The sequence below is a fragment of the Protopterus annectens genome, chromosome 9.part0, assembly GCF_019279795.1.
Source record: "Protopterus annectens isolate FY-2018-M chromosome 9.part0, PAN1.0, whole genome shotgun sequence".
NCBI lineage: Eukaryota > Metazoa > Chordata > Ceratodontiformes > Protopteridae > Protopterus > Protopterus annectens.
This window is the reverse complement of record NC_056743.1, coordinates 1,152,627,530-1,152,644,493: the sequence shown is the minus strand read 5'-3', so window position 1 is coordinate 1,152,644,493 and position 16,964 is coordinate 1,152,627,530. Positions and strand designations below refer to the sequence as shown.

Below are 16,964 nucleotides of genomic sequence, written 5' to 3'. Positions count from 1 at the left end.
ACACACACACACACACACACACACACACACACACACACACACACACACACACACACACATGCACTGTGACTAAAACCCAGGTCCCTGGAGCTGTGATAAAAAGATTTTAACTACTGATTCACCATATTGCTCAGTACCTGCTCACCTGTACACCAGGAGAGCCATGAGCAGCTATGCACAAGCTGAGACTTTGACTGCTTATCCCCCATAGCAGCACGATGATTTGTGAACTGTTTACATACCCTAACATGGTTCCCAAAGGATAATCTAAATTTTGGTTGCCACTAGTATAAGTGAAGTGAAGCCTTGGTCTTAAGTAACAAAACCTTATTCCTTCAGTAAGCTCCAGTGAAACTCCATATGCTTCATATATTTTAGTCTGTGTCACAAATACTGTGGTTGCTTTTGCAACTGCCCATTTTAATTATCAAGCTTATTAATGCAAAAATCATTACAATCAGTGCTATCTAATAAAATGGTCCCTGTGACTTATTGACAATGGTAATTTGAAAGTAACACTGCTGGAAGAACCCAAACCAGTTACCCATAGTCCATTGTTAATTTTTCCATTTCCTGCATTTATCTTAACATCTAGTAAGCCAGTTTACTGCAAATAACCAGTTCACATACAACCAGTGCTATTGATATAATGAGATGCCAATGAATATAGTTTATTCATCAGACATGGGATGATTGTTACATTCAATGTTTGCGTAAAGTTTGTTTAGGTGGAACAGGAAGATGTTTTGTGATAGCTGTGACAGCAGATAGACTTAATGGGTCATATGTTATGCTCTTTATAGCTAATTACAATAATCATATGATCTTGGGGAAGGCACATAACGTCTCTAGTTTCTCAAGACTTACACTTAAAAAAGATCATAATTATGAGCCTTTCCTAGCTATAAAGTTACAGAAACCATTGATAAATAAAATAATATAAATACAGTTAATGAAAGCCAGCTTCAGAACTCAAAAAGATGGAGTCCTGAGTGCGGCACCGTGATGCAGTCTTGAGCTTGGGGATTAGAAAATATCTGTGGGGATGTGAGGTGTATAATCTTTTGTTGTCAGTTCTCACACCACTTATGTATGCTGGCAGTTAAACCAACTGCTTTAGTGTCTTGTGGTGAAGGTATGTGGTATTACAATAAGTGGGATGGGCTTAGAAGAGAGCTGTATGTTATGAGAAGTGGTACTGAGGTGCTACAGCTTGAACTGGTGTGTGTAATTGGGCCCTGTAGTTTAGCATTGAAAGCCCTGCTGCACCAGTGTCTTATCTACATCAGGAAAGAGTGCACAGCATAAAAATCAAAGTGTGTGCCAGGAAACAACCCTCCAATCCCTGGTAACCCCAAGTATCAACTCCCAAGTTAACAGGTTTCAAAACCAAAAATGGATGGGTAAAAGGAAGTTATGTACTCACCATAATGTTCCATCTGAGTAGTTATACTTCATTTTTCTGCAACCTATGGGTATTCGGATCCGTATCGGATCCGAGCCGGCACTTTTTTTCTAGCATCTGCTCCAAGCTCCGAGCTCCTCCCCTTACCCATAATGCACTACCATCTCCTAAGTTCCCTCAGATCAAGTTTCCTGCAACTAAATACATAAGCAGCTCAGACCAATGAATCAAACCTGAATAGACAAGGCAAGGTCCGGGGGACGGAGGGAGGGAATGTTGCAGAAAAATGAAGTATAACTACTCAGATGGAACGTTATGGTGAGTACATAACTTCTTTATCTGAAGTAGTTAACTTCATTTTATCTGCAACCTGTGGGACAGAGTCCCCAGCTACTCCAAACCTGGAAGGCCCTTATGGAAGGAAATTCCTGAGCACCGCAGAGCCAAAGGATGCTCTACCCCTAGAAATCAGATCTAATTTGTAATGGGAAATGAAGGTATGTGAATTGGCCCAGGTCGCTGCCGCACAAATATCGTCCAAAGGAACCCTAGACCAAAAGGCAGCAGAAGTCGCCATGGACCTGGTAGAGTGAGCTTAATACCAGGAGGAGATAAATCTTTTGCTTTGTAGGCATGTGAAATGCAAAGAGTGATCCATCTGGCAAAAGAAACTTTAGAAATAGCCTTTCCCATAAACGCTTTGGAAAAGGAAACAAACAATTGGTCAGTCTTGCGGAAAGACTTCATTCTATGAAGATAAAAATGAAGTTGTCTATGAACATCTAACAAATGAAGTTTGTATTCACCTTTATTTTGGAAGTTAGGGAAGAAAACAGGCAGATTAATGAACTGGTTTATGTTTGCTTCAGATGCCACTTTAGGTAAGAAGGAAGGGTTAGTACGGAGGGAGACCCTATCCTTATGGAAGACCAAATAAGGAGGCACAGCAGACAGAGTCTGAAGCTCAGAAACCCTCCTAGCAGATGTAATGGTGACTAGGAAAGCTGTCTTCCAGGATAAAAATTTTAAATCTACCGAAACTGCAGGTTCAAATGGAGGAGCCACCAATGCCTGTAAGACAAAGGTAAGGTCCCAAGGAGGCACTGAATCCTTGACAGGAGGACGCAACAGAAAAGTACCTTTAAGAAAAGCCTTACACAGCCTAGAGGAGGCTAAGGCAATGTTGTCCTCACCAACATGAAAATTAGAAATGGCTGCCAATTGTACTTTCACTGTGGAGGAACTAGCTCCTTGCTAAAAAATGCCAGACAAGAAATCCAACACCGCTGGAACAAGGGCTGTAAAGGGATCTAGTTTTCTCTGTGAGGCCCAAATGAAAAAATGCTTCCATTTACTGCGATAAAGTTTCCTAGTGGAATCTTTAAGAGAAGCCACCAGAATGGATTTTACCGGGGATGAAAGACCGGGAGTCCTGGCAATCAACCAAACTGGAGCAACCAAGCTGTCAGCTTGAGGCTGCCCAGGTCGGGCGGATGGGCCCCGATGGATGGGAGATTAGATCCGGGCAGGGATCCAGAATCCATGGGGGAGCTAATAGATGAGACCAAAGGAATGGGAACCAAACCTGATGAGGCCAGAACGGGACAATGAGGATAACTTTGCACTGCAGTCGGCAAGATTTCTGAAGAAACCTCATAATGAGTGGTAAGGGTGGATAAGCATACAGAAGCCCGGGGGGCCAAGCATGGACTAGAGCATCTCTGGGGACTTCCCCTGGTGAGGGAATCAGAGCAAAGAACTCGCTGCACTTCACATTGGATGGAGATGTGAAGAGATCACAGCAAGGCTGACCCCATGCATGGAAGATCTCCTCTGATACTGACTGTTTCAGAGACCACTCATACGGCATCAGGATAGCCCGACTCAATCTGTCGGCTAAAATGTTGGAAATCCCTGGGATGTGCGTTGCTATCAGAAACTGACTGGTGGAGATCACCCATTCCCACACTCTCATGGCCTCGTGACATAAGGGGTAGGATCTCGTTCCCCCCTGCTTGTTGATATACCAGATAACCGACATGTTGTCTGACTGAATTGCAATCAATCCGAGACGAAGGACAGTGTGAAAGGCTTCCAACGCTAAAAGCACTGCCCTCATCTCTAGAACATTTATGTGCAACTTGGTGTCTGACTGGGACCACGTGCCTTGGGCTGACCTTCCCAAACAGTGCCCCCCCCCACCCGAGTTGGGAGGCATCCGTGGTCACTGTGGCTTGGACTGGAGATGACGCGAAAGGGCATCCTTCTGATATCTCCGGTAAACTTAACCACCAAAGAAGGGACATCCTGCAGACGTGATTGATCCTGATCAGAAATTCCATGGGCAGGTCTAGCCAAGACTACTGAACAGCTAGAGTCCATTGAAGAACCCGCATATGAAGGCACGCACAAGGGAGAATCAATAAGGAGGCAGCCATGGAGCCCAGTGCCCGGAGAACCTTGCTCGCCTTTGGAGATTTGAAGTTCACACTGTCTGAGCTATGTGGCACCTCAGGTGTAAGATCCTGTCTGGAGTTAAGAATACCTTTATCTGCAAAGTGTCTAGCCATGCCCCAATGAAGTATAGAACTTGTACTGGTTGCAACTGGGATTTCTGAACATTGACTGTAATTCCCAGTAGATCTGCCAACCGAATGAAGTAATCTCGGGCCAGACACAGGTGATGCTTGTTGGGCGCAGCGAGGAGCCAGTCGTCCAGGTAAGGAAACACTTGAATACCCTGAAGCCTCAGGTGAGCCGCTACAACTGCCATTACCTTGGTGAACACCCTGGGGGCTGTGGTGAGACTGAAGGGTACGGCTCTGAACTGAAAATGACTGGCTCCCAGCCGGAAGCACAGAAACCTCCTGGACCTTCTGAATATTTTGATGTGGTAGTAAGCATCCTGGAGGTCTAACGAGCACATTCAGTCACACTCTCGGAGATAAGGTAGAATGGACTGTACGGTGACATCTGGAATTTCTGTTTGGCTACAGACAAGTTCACCGTTGACAGGTCTAGAATGGACCTGAGGTCCCCCATCTTTTTTGGCACTAAAAAAACCTTGAGTAGACGCCTGATCCGGACTGATCAGGGGGGACCTGTTCGATGGCTCGTTTGAGAAGCAGCTTTGAAACCTCTAAAGCTGCAGCCTTCCTGTGAGCGGGTGGAACATCCAGGAGGTGTTTTGGAATATTTGGAGGGGCAACAAATGGGATAGTGTAACCTCTGGATATGATATGTAACACCCAGCCATCTGTCGTAATGGACTCCCATGCCACTGGGTGTAAGGACAATCTTCCTCTGACTGCCTCCAGAGTAAGACAGCTGGGCAACCCCTCAGGGCTGCTGACTGGGTCTATCAGAAAAGGGTTCCCTAGACCCAAAATTCCTGGGACCCCCTCTACCTCTGGGTTGGCATTGATCCTGTCCCCCTCTGCCTCTGGTGGAATAGTTGTCCTGAGAATCCCGGGAAAACTGAGATTTTTCAGAACCACATCTTCTTTTGCCCTCTTTGATTCCTAGAGAAGGACCGCTGAGGGTTAGAGAAGCGGATCCCGACGGCAGGCAAAGTCTTCCCGTCCTGTTTGCTCTGGACAAGTGTGTCACGTACTATCTTCCGAAAAAGGGAAGAACTATCGTAGGGAGCATTGATAAACGATGCCTTGAAAGGGTCCTCGAATTGACACAACCTGAGCCAGGCATGATGCCTCATGGCTATGCCTGCCCCAGCCACCCTAGCTGCTCCTTCCATGGCATGGGAAAGAAGCTGCATAGACGTGTTTGAGACTAACTTCAGAGTACATATTTTCACAGAGAACAACTGTTTGTCCTGTGGTGATAAAGACTCTGCGGGCGACTCAGCGAATTCTGAAGCAAGTTCTCGCTGAAGCCAGATCACATGTACCAAATAGTTCAGCGCATGGATCGACAAGGTCGCTGAGGAATAGATGCACTTCCCAAACCTATCTACTGACCTGGACTCCTTGTCTGGAGGGTGGACTGAGGAACTCTCCTGTGCTAGTTCCTTCTTGGTGGCCATTGCAACCAACATAGCATCAACTGGGGCTCCTTTTGACCAAGGTTGTCTGTCAGAAGGGGGAGATAAAATTTTGTCAGGGCATTTGGGGATGGGCTCTATGGTGTCAACCTCCTTCCATGCCCGCATGGTGATAAGGTCCACCAAGGGTAAGCTGGCGGGGACACCCAGGAAGTAGATGGGCCCATGCAAAAGGCCTTCCGGAACACTGACTCATCCCCACAAGGTTTTGGGGCTAACCAACCTCCCATCTGGTGGAAGATCTCCATGATTTCTCTGAAGGAGACATCTTCGGAACGTAACCTGGGGGAACCTTCTCCTTCATCTAAGTCAGCGTCTGTAGTGAGGGACTCGGAGGAGTCCAAGTGCCTCCTTTTGCACTTGCACTTACAGTGACCCTCTTCAGTGGGACTCTCAGAAGAGGATTCGTGAGCTGCAGGGGGTTCCTCAGGGAAATTAACCTGGGGATCCTCTGGCACGGGCTGTCCCTGAGACAGGATGAAGGGAGTCATCGCCAAATCCAGGGGGGGCCTGGGTGGAATCAGAGGGGATGGGCTGGGGTCTCAATCCCTGGGAGAGAACCCTCACCACTACTTCAAAGGCCGAGGGATAGCAGACCTCCTTGGCACCCAGCAAGAAAGACGCCCTCCCCGGATTCAAAGCGGGGACCGGAGCCGAAGCAAGGGTAGCCTGATGTCCGAGGAAATGGGTCGCATCCGAAAAGGGCGGAGCCAAAGAATCCATTCCCTCGGGTCTGACTCCCTGTCCGCGGCTCCTAGAGTCACTCCGATCTGAACTAGTTGGAAGCGAGGAACTCAAGGTAACAGCCGGAGTCGAGGTTGGAAGAACCATCGGCACCGAGCTACCAGCTTTGAAAATCCTTGGATCCAAAAGCCCCAAAGCCAAAGCACAGATTGGGGAAGGAGAGATGGGGTGGAAGAAGGGCATGGAGGTCCCCCTCTAGAGGGAGAAGGGCCTGGCAAGACTCCCATTTGTATTTGGATCTGAATGAATCTCCAGATCATCCTGTCCATGTCCAAGTCTGATAAACTCTGAGTTGATCGCGAAGAGGCCACCGACTCGGATTTGGCTGGTCTGCGCAATGATGGGGAGAAAGGCCTCAGATCCGAATGTTCCAATGACTCCGGTGAGAAACGAGGAGACCGGAGACGTGGAGAAACTGCCCTCATGGCCTTAGAAGGGGGACTAAGAAAGAGCTCCCTGTCAGGGGATCTCTTGCAAGGTCTGTCCTTTCTCTTGTCCCTATCCTCTTTGTGCCTTTCTCTGTCCTTTTCCTTGTCAGCCACACTGACTGTAGATATGTCTTTATTAGGCCCAGCACCAGAAGAAGAGGGAGTTTGAGTCCTTGTCTGGGTGGGAGGTTGAGTACTAGGTGCAGAGGCCATGGCAGATTCCAGCATGGATGCGGGGAGAAGGCCTTTGGCTACTAATTTGGCCTTCTGATCCCTAAGGGCTCTAGGATTGAACTTGGTGCAGATAGCACATTGAGTGGACAAATGTGCTACTCCCAAGCAAATCACACACAGAGTGTGACCATCAGCCGGGGAGAGCTTATGGCCACACTCTATACATTTCTTGAACACAGATTTTGGCTGATCAGCCATGGTCCTGCACCCAAAAAGAAAATACTACTTACGAGAAAACACCACACACAAACACAGGTAGGGGAAGGGCAGACCTAACAACTACTCTACCGAGTTTAGCAAAACTTTTTTTTTTTTTAAACTGACGAACAAGCGATACACAAAAAGGGGAGGAAGGGAAATAATCACTCAGACACACAAAGAGACCAAGTATTAATAACACTTACTATCCATAAGCTCAGAGCAAAGGAGACCCTGATGCACACTACTTTCACGGAAAACAAGATCTGAGGGAAGGTAGAAGATGGTAGTGCAGTGCATTATGGGTAAGGGGAGGAGCTCGAAGCTTGGAGCAGATGCTAGAAAAAAAGTTGCCGGCTCGGATCCGATACAGATCTGAATATCCACAGGTTGCAGATAAAATGAAGTTAACTACTTCAGATCAGAAAATATACCCCTGGGATCCCACCTGTGTCCTTGATGGACAGGGAAAACAGGTGCTGACTTTGTGGAACATGGGTGACATTCTTGGCTAGGGTTATAAAGGCCTCTGGGCCAATAGCCTAGTATCGTCCTATGAATCTATGAACCTATGATACAGCCAATAATGATAGGGTTAAACAACAAGAGCCAGTTATTCTGCAGAGGTGCTGATGGTCAACAGAAATATTTATAAAATAGTGAATGAAGTATTAGCAAATATATGAACTGTCAAGGATGCTTTTCAAAAATAGTTTGCTGTGAACAGTCACAGCAATCTGCAGCTTGTTATGTACCATTCAATGCAGATAATTTACACAAAAGTCGACTGCAAAGGATTTGAACCATCTGTCAGGAATACCAGAATTGTTGTTCTCCAGACTTCCCCTGTAAAAATGTAATATAACTTTGTTGTGTGCATCTAGATTGCTGCTGTATTCCATGTCAGCAGTGTTGTTGCTACTTTCTTCAGTGTCTCTGAACTATTACTGCAATATCATCACAGTTTACATGTTCATATACACAAGTATAGTTATATTTTAGAGAATTATACTCTCTGCAGCAGTAACCTAAGTATTTGAAGGAACGTATCAGTAGCCAGGGAGATTCAGAACACCTAAAGAATGAGGACATAAAAGTAAAGTAAAATGAACAGGTGACATAATAGAGACTTACTGCTTTGTCTAGTCCACATAGCTCTCACATTCTTTACTCAAGAATCAGGCACAAACAAAAAATGGTGGAGGGGGAAACAAAGGCCCAAAATCATGAATACATTTTAAATCTTACTCTAATTCACTTAAACAGTTAGTAGAACAACAGGTTTTGCATCGATATGCATTTTTATAAACAATAAGAGGTATGAAGTTCTAATGGCTGGCATTATTAACTGACTGCAATCCTCAATGATTTAGAAGAACAACAAAACGTTTATGAATGCCAAGGCAAAATATGAAACTAAATCAGAGGCATTGAATAAAATCAGGGACATTTGAGAAGTATGACAATCCACCTAAGGTATATACAAGCACAACATATGAAAAACAAAATATAAATAATCCATTTAGTAAAACAGCATTTATATGTAATATTATATTACAGGAGCTGAAAAACAAAATAAACCTAAAAGTTATGGTCTAATTCAAAGAACATTATCTGAAATAGTGAAGGCACAAGGAAGTCACTCATCCTCTCAAGTGCTAATGCTATTACTGGAAACAAGGAGCTTAATTGGATTGCCACACACACACACACACACACACACACACACACACACACACACACACACACACACACACACACACACACACACACACACACACACACACACACACACACACACACACACACACACACACACACTAAAACTTGTTGGTATACAAAGGTACAGACTAAAATGTACAAGTACTTGCAAACACCGATATTTAACTGCACGCTGATATACACACACACACACACACACACACACACACACACACACACACACACACACACACACACACACACACACACACACACATACACTAACCACAATCGCAAATCCGTTCAGACTGTTTTATTTTGTGCTTGTCCTACTTTTCCCAGAAGTGCAATTTCTGAAACGTTCATTACCTGAAATTGTCAGTTTAGTGTGAAGTTCTCTGAGCTGTTTCAACTCTAGTAAATATTGCCTCTTACTCTCTGTCTTTCTCTCTCTGTCGAGGCAAAGCGTATGTCTGTTTGCCTTCCGGTTCAGTAAACTACATGGGGGAGGAGACTGTGTAATATTAACACACTCTGGAATTTCCAGTTGCTGTTATCCAAACATGCAGTGTTTTCTCTGATGGCCAGAATATCAAACTCTGAAGATTTTCAGTGTTAAGATATGATACTATTTTCACATTTGTAGTCAGAAAAGGAATATATACACACATGTAAGTATGCTTTGTAGTTAGAAGCAAAACACGAGACAGTAAGACATACTTATATTGTTCATTTATTTCATCTAATTATTCCAGCTTGTCTTCTGTTTTTTTACCACTTCCTGCAACAATGAATTACAGGATCTTATCAACATTTCCATGGCAAAATGCTGCTTAATGCCTGTCAAGTACTGGAAGTCCACAGTTTACTATTTTGGTCCCTTTAGCCATCTTTTATTTTCAGACCTGTGCCTATTGGCATACATTTTGTATCACGTCATTCCCTTGCCACATTTTTCAGTATCACCACATTCTTCATTCCATGTAAACCTCTAATCTCTTTGGTTGCACACCTCTGCCCTCCCTTCTGTGCTTAATGTTTTTCTTCTTCATGAACACCACAGCTGTACACAGTATCACAACTGCAGTCTTATCTTTGTTTTGTACAGGACCAATACGATCTCACATTCCCCTTTTTTGCTTCACTACTGCTTTGGTATATGCTCTCCTTGGATGTTCCTGTATTATTGTGAACTCCCTGTTCCTGTTTTCAACAGTATTGCTGTATCTCTACAGTACATAGCTTCCCATTTTTGTTCTGCACTTAAATTTGCATTTCTTTACACTGAACCCTTTACCTTTCAGCTCACTTCTGCTTTGTCCCTCACATTAGATACTACTGTGTCTATTTCTGTCATCGTCATCTGCAAATGTTACTTTTGTTCCTTTCCCAGTTCTCATATCTGATACATGCAAAAAAGAAGAAAAGAAATGGCCCCAGCACTGACCCCTGTGACACTTAATTATAGCCTGTGCCTGACAATTAACTTCGTTGAACATGACCCTCTCTTTTCTTCCTGCTAACAAGATTTGTTGCCTACCTCATCATATTTCAGTTTACTCCTGCTCCCTTCAGATTCCATACAATCTCTATTGTGTAGCATTATGAAATGCTTAATAAGGTCCATGTATACACCAACCAACAAGTCTCCATTGTTTGCTGCTGATATAAACATGCCGTACATTACTGTCAGATTTATTTGACATGATTTCTTTGAAAAGAAACTGTGCTAGTAATAAACTGACATTATTTTGCTTGTAGGTAATACACCAGATACCAGATTTCTTCTATGAATCTTCTCCTTCAGTCTTCAAAGGTCGATGACTTCCCAGGGCATTCCATACTCTTCCCTTGTGGAAGACTACCACCACCGCCTTATTCATTTCATTGTAACCTCAATTAACCCCTGGGACATACTGGACATACTGCATTGCTTGGCCAGGGGTTAATCTAAGGTCCCCCCAGTTCTTAACTGTTTTGTAGTATCTTTACAGCTCCTTATGTTTAATCACTCTCCACTTCCCACTGCAATAATATAACAAATCTTACAGTATACTAATCATCTGTTAAAAAATTAAACTAAATGATACTAGTAATTATGTCACAAATCTCAAAAAAGACTTCTAACAGTAATGCTCTCTGAGACCAGAATTTTTTATAATGTTCCAGTACCAACTAATACTTTTTCTACCGTTACAACTATATATATATATATATATATATATATATATATATATATATATATATATATATATATATATATATATGTACACACACACACACACACACACACACACACACACACACACACACACACACACACACACACACACACACATATATGCATGAGCATGCAAATTAAATTATCATTTTGCACCTGCTTTAATTGTTTTCATTATACTGTGAAATATTTCTGTGCGATTTATTGTTTTTTGCACTTCTTTAAAGTTCAAAAGTTGCATTTTCTAAGTGTTTAAGGGAGCTGTTCTGCATTTGAATGCATTGTATCCAGGTATTTTTAGCTAGTTTTAGGCATCTGTTTGTAGTTCCTTAACACTTGGGCTCCAAACCAGTCATTTTGCCTAAAGAGGGTTAAGGTTTGAAATCTTGTGGCAGCAGAGGGTTTATTTCATGTCTGTGAGCTGGGACTGGGAGTTGCTGGTAGAAAGCTCATTGAGTGCTTACCTGATTGGCCCTAGGGCATAGCTAGTGTAAAACTTGTTTTTTTTTCTGATTGTATATAAGCCTCACGTTTGTTCAAGTTTGGGCTCAGTTATCTGAGCTGCTCATCATTTGGTGATGACATCAGATATTTTGAGAGATTTTGCAAACATATGAAACCATCCTTGCCAAGACAAATGAAACTAAGTATCATTTTGCCCTTGCTTTAATTGTTTTCATTATGAACGTCTGGTTTAGGTGATGAGCAATTTAGCTGGATAGGTTAGACTAAACCAAAGTAAGCCCCCATCCCTTGTCCAATTATAAACACCCCCTCTCCTATCCCTTGCAAAGTATACATTAGAACCTGCAACCATGGATGTGCACTTTCCTGCTATCTCTGCATCTAGCTTGGTGGACATGGGCACCCTGAGGCAATGTAGAAATTGCCTTATGTACACTGACAGCCATTTAATTCTTAGACACACAAATACAGTATGTGAGAGATGTAGTTATACTTTGACACTGGAGGCCAGACTCTCACATACAAATACAAAAAGCAACAAACAGGTTGACACACACACACACACACACACACACACACACACACACACACACACACACACACACACACACACACACACACACACACACACACATATATCGCTGCACCCACAAAGGGCCAGACACATAGATTCACACATGAGGTGCTCACATGTTACTTACCCACAACTCAAAGGCCTCGCTCTCAGACACAGGCACACAAACAAGACAATTCTCATTCCAACACATAAAGTCACATATCATTGTATCTCAACTACTAAGCCCATAAGGTGAAACACCCAATAACTCAATATTTTGATCATAGGAGTCTCCATTGTGAGGCACACTGATGCCCCTCTTACTAGCCTGGATAAGGAGACGGTTACATTTAGTTACCTGTCAGAGGCCAGGATCTGCCAGATCAAGCAAGCACTCAGGCCACTTACCCCCAAGTACCAGAATGACTTTGTCATAGTCCATGTTTTTATGAATGACCTGAGATGTACCTCCTTGGACTATATGATGAGAGACATGATTGATCTCAAAGAAAATGTGTCACAAGCAGGTAAAAGCCTAGCTTTGAGCAACATTCTACTGTTTTCAAGGATGATGTCACAATACCAACAAAAAATTATCAACTTTAAAAAGTGGCTTAGCTACTGGTGTCATTATAAAGGGGTTCAATATTTGTCAGCCTGGGAGGACATGGTTGGCAGGCCATGTTGCTTTGCCTCGTATGGTCTTTACCTGTCACCACTAGGCTTTCAGGAACTGGCTAATATATTATCCACCTCTACATTGCCTTTTTAACCTTCCAGCATAGCAAAAGCTACTCAGGACAAGCTAAAGGTGCTACTGCTTAATGCTAGGAGTTTCAACAAGAAACTGCACTCCCTAGAAAAACTCATCACCCTGGAGGATTATGATGTCTGTGCAGTTACTGAAATATAGTTCAAAGCAATGGAAAGTACTTCAGCAGTGCATGGTTATAACACCATTTATACATTCTGACCACCCACTGAACATGAAAAAGCAAAAGGAGGAGGTGTACCTATCTACATAAAGGATAAGCACACCTCAAGGCTGGTTAGACAATATGTCATGCTTGAGTTACTCCATCTCCAACTAACCATGGGAAAGTCGATTGTCATAGTCTTGCTAGCTACAGGTCCCACACCTGGAACCAGGAAACTCATGCATCATACCTGAAGTTATTAGAATCACTCCCTGGGTGATTTTTAATTACACCTGCATTAACTGGGAGGCATACTTGGCCATGAACATGCAGGCCCAAAGATTTCTTGACTTTGTAAACTCAAATGCTCTTTAGCAGTTAGCCTGCACCTCCACTAAGGGTACAAATATCCTAATCTAAATCTGGTACTCACAAATATGGTTGAATGCTGCACCCCACTCCCCAGGTATGATGCCTTCACAAATAAGTTCAGATCACAAAGTGGTCTTCCTTGAAATAAAGGTAAAACCAGACAACCCACTTAACTCCAAAAATTTTAAGAACATTTCTAACGCAAACTACCTTCAATTAAGTGATGGCATAGCTAGTTTCCAAGCTCCCCCAAACCCACAAAAAACAGAAGCCTATGCAGAAGCATACACAAAAGCCCTGTTCGACCATATAAACAATTTCACAGAAACAGCAGTACCAGACCAAAATAAGCCCAGGTCATACTGGAAAAACAAGCCACGCTGGTAGACCCCTGGTATTAACAGTTTGTACTAGAAAAGAATGAAAATCCTGTCAAGAAGTACGAGGTAATGTGCACAACAGAACAAAGAGTCCCTCATTAGTCTAAACGACTGAATCAGGGAACTAGTCAGGACTATGAAAGTGGAATTTGAGGCATAAATACCATCCAAAGCTAAGGATAACCATAAGGCATTTTTTTCAATTATGTCTGGAGTCTTAACAGCAAAATCCAAAAATGTGTGGAATTAGTTGTGGATAGCATCACCTCTTCATAACCGGAACATATAACAAATCTGCTGGCTGATAAATTCAACCAAAATTTCACCTCCATTTCTCCCCCATGAAATATCCTTCACCACTCCCCCACCAATTATCACACTCTAAAGCTAAAAACATGGCTTCAGTGGGGCCCAATGATTTACCAGGTTTCCTCTTAAACAGAATCAGGACCTTTCAGACCCACAGGGATCTCTGTTTAACCAGAGCCTTTGGACTGCCTTTGCCCTGATGGAGTGGAGGGCAGCGACAGTTATCCCTCTGCACAAAGGGGGACCATCAACTGACCCTCATAATTAGAGAATCACAAGCTTGTCTAGTCTTATATGCAAAGCAAGGAAAGAATAACCATGGGCCTGATAAATAATGACATAGGGAATCTCCAAACACTAGACCCAACCCAATTTGGATTTGTCAAGGACAGGTCATACCTATTGAATCTGGTGGATTTCTTTGAGAAAGTCACTAGAGCCATGGATGAAGGGAAATAGTGCATGCTACCTACCACGACCTTGCCAAGGCATTTGATATAATCTTATACTCAGGTATAATAAATAAACTCACAAACCTTGGCATAAATCCCTATGTCACCAGATGGATAGACAATTGGCTCACGGACAGGACACATATGGTTAAAGTAGGTGAATCCAGATACAGCAAGATGCCAGTTACTAATGGTGTGCCGCAAAGCTCAGTGCTGGGACTACTACCTGAAGTCAAGGCTAATGTGGAAGGCCTCTGGATGACAATATTTGCAGACTTTTAGCATAGAGAAATCATCAAATCCCTTAGTGATGTACATGTCCTTCAGGAGGGTCTAAATCAGACAAATGATTGGTGCCAGAAACTAAATGTGAAAAAAGCATTATCATACCCTTTGGGAAGCCAGAGACCCCTGCAAATTACAACATTTAATAGCACACCCCTTAGAACAGACTCTGAGGTTAGAAGTCTAGGCACACAGCTAGACAGTAGACTGAATTTTGACCAACATGTGTCCACAATGGTGAGAGTCATTATGTGATGTACAGCTTATAAGTAAAGGTATGGTATTTAGATCTAAGCATGTACTTGACTAGGCACTTACAACAGCTGGATTGACCCCAGAAGTTCCACACAAAGAAAACACAGGGTGTTAACATTTCCTATACAGATAGACTAACAGTCCTATCCATTTACTCTGTCTCCTACTGACTATTAAGGGGTGACCTATGCCTAACCTAAAAGGCACTCAAATCCATCCCTGATGGAGCTGCTACACATCCACAAGGCGAAGAGTCACTGATCTAGGGATCTAAACCTAGTCAGTGACTCAAACAAAACATGCTGGAGAAACTAATATGTGTCACAGAGATTACCCCTTCTTTGGAACAGGCTTCCTATTCACCTTAAACAGAGCCGTTCTCTAGCCTTCTTCAAATGTATTTTGGATCAATGGATGGGGAATCACAAATTCACACTTGGGGTAGCACCTATGTCCCTTATGGACAGGGGCAATTAATAAAATATTCAAGTCATATGCACAAACCTATGCCATCTTCTTGCCCTAGGGTCCACATATTAGGTAAAATCGAGTTATACTGGCTAGGCTTGTAAAGGCTCTTAAATCATTAGCCTACTTCACGCACACAAGTACTTGAGTGTGTATTCCTCGGACTTTCTTTCCATCAGTTTCACACAATTGCTTAATTACTATTCTTTTCTTTCAAAGATAGCAATTAGTTATTTTTACAGTGTATGATCTGCCATGAAGTGATTGTGATCACTTATAGACAATGGGGGGGGAGGGTGCGCAAAGGATGTGTTACCCTGGGTGACAAACTCCTGCCCAATACCTATGGATCTAAAGTTCTCTATCTAGCGACCTGTCCATCTGACCTATATTATTTTTCAGTATACAAGGTAAAAGTCAGGCTACTATCTTAGTTATATAAGTTAAAGGGACACTACATGATTTCTAAAATCAGTTTCTTACTAGACGATGTTTACATTTTAGTGCGGTGTAATTCACATGTTCACACAGATGCAGGGTTTTTAGAAAAGCTTGTCAACATATTGCAGGTCAGATTTCACAAATTTCAGTAGGAAGTGCTAAGAGTTTACAGTCTGTCATTTTGTGTTTTCTTTCCCCCATCCACAGGCTATTAGATTACTTGAATGACTTGTTTTCATTTAAACAGATAATACCATCTAGTCACATTCAGATCTGCAGCCTTTGCAGCAGTGAAACTCCTGTCTTCTTTAGTATGTGCTTGTTGTTTGTAAAATTATATGGAATGATTAGCCCTGCCTAGGCAATTGCATTTTCTTTCTTTTTTTTCATGCTTGTTTCTACATGCTTTTTTCCCTTCAATGGTAATTATTTTTCATATTGTCTGCATTAGTGTTTCTTATTAGTGGGTATACTCTTAGATATACCTTTATAATCAGACAAGAGTTTCTCTCATTTCACAAGACAGCATTGCTTTGGACAATTGCATCTTGCAAACAAACCCGTTGAGCTGCAAATGTCCTAATATTCTAGAAGAATAAAATCTTTGGCAAATTTTAAATAAAAAATATCAAGCAACATTAAAACTGAATCTTATTACTATATTAAAAGTGTTTTCCATCAGCTGATGCCCTTCAGGAATCGCACAGTAACTACTTGTATAATACTGATTCTGTCCAACTGAATTTATTTTCTTTTTTCTTCTCTGCATTGTCACAAAATTTTTGGAGCTTTCCCTCTTTTTCTGAACGTTTGACTGCAGTAGAGTTATGCTAATTATCTTTTGAAAGATGAAGCAAATGTAGTCTATATATCTCCCCATATTTTCCTATTTTATCTACATATGTATGTGTGCAACATATAATCTATGTTTATATTCATGTAGTTATGACCAGATCCTTCCAAGCAAACAGCAATTCCCGAGATGCCAGCTCCAGACAATGTCCAAGTCTCTTACAATGTTTTCATAGCATGGTCAACTGTCTAGGCAAGTTCATTCCAGATTTAAGACAACT

At 42.5% G+C, this 16,964-nt stretch overlaps 1 long non-coding RNA gene across 1 annotated transcript in view; it reads right to left on the bottom strand.

Moving 5' to 3' along the window:
- LOC122810933 overlaps positions 1-9,968 on the bottom strand; it is a 60,307-nt gene extending 50,339 nt beyond the window's left edge. Inside the window, exon 1 of the long non-coding RNA XR_006366159.1 lies at positions 9,140-9,968. This is a non-coding gene — a long non-coding RNA (uncharacterized LOC122810933). The remainder of the gene's footprint in view (positions 1-9,139) is intronic.
- Between the last annotated feature and the right edge of the window lie 6,996 nt (positions 9,969-16,964).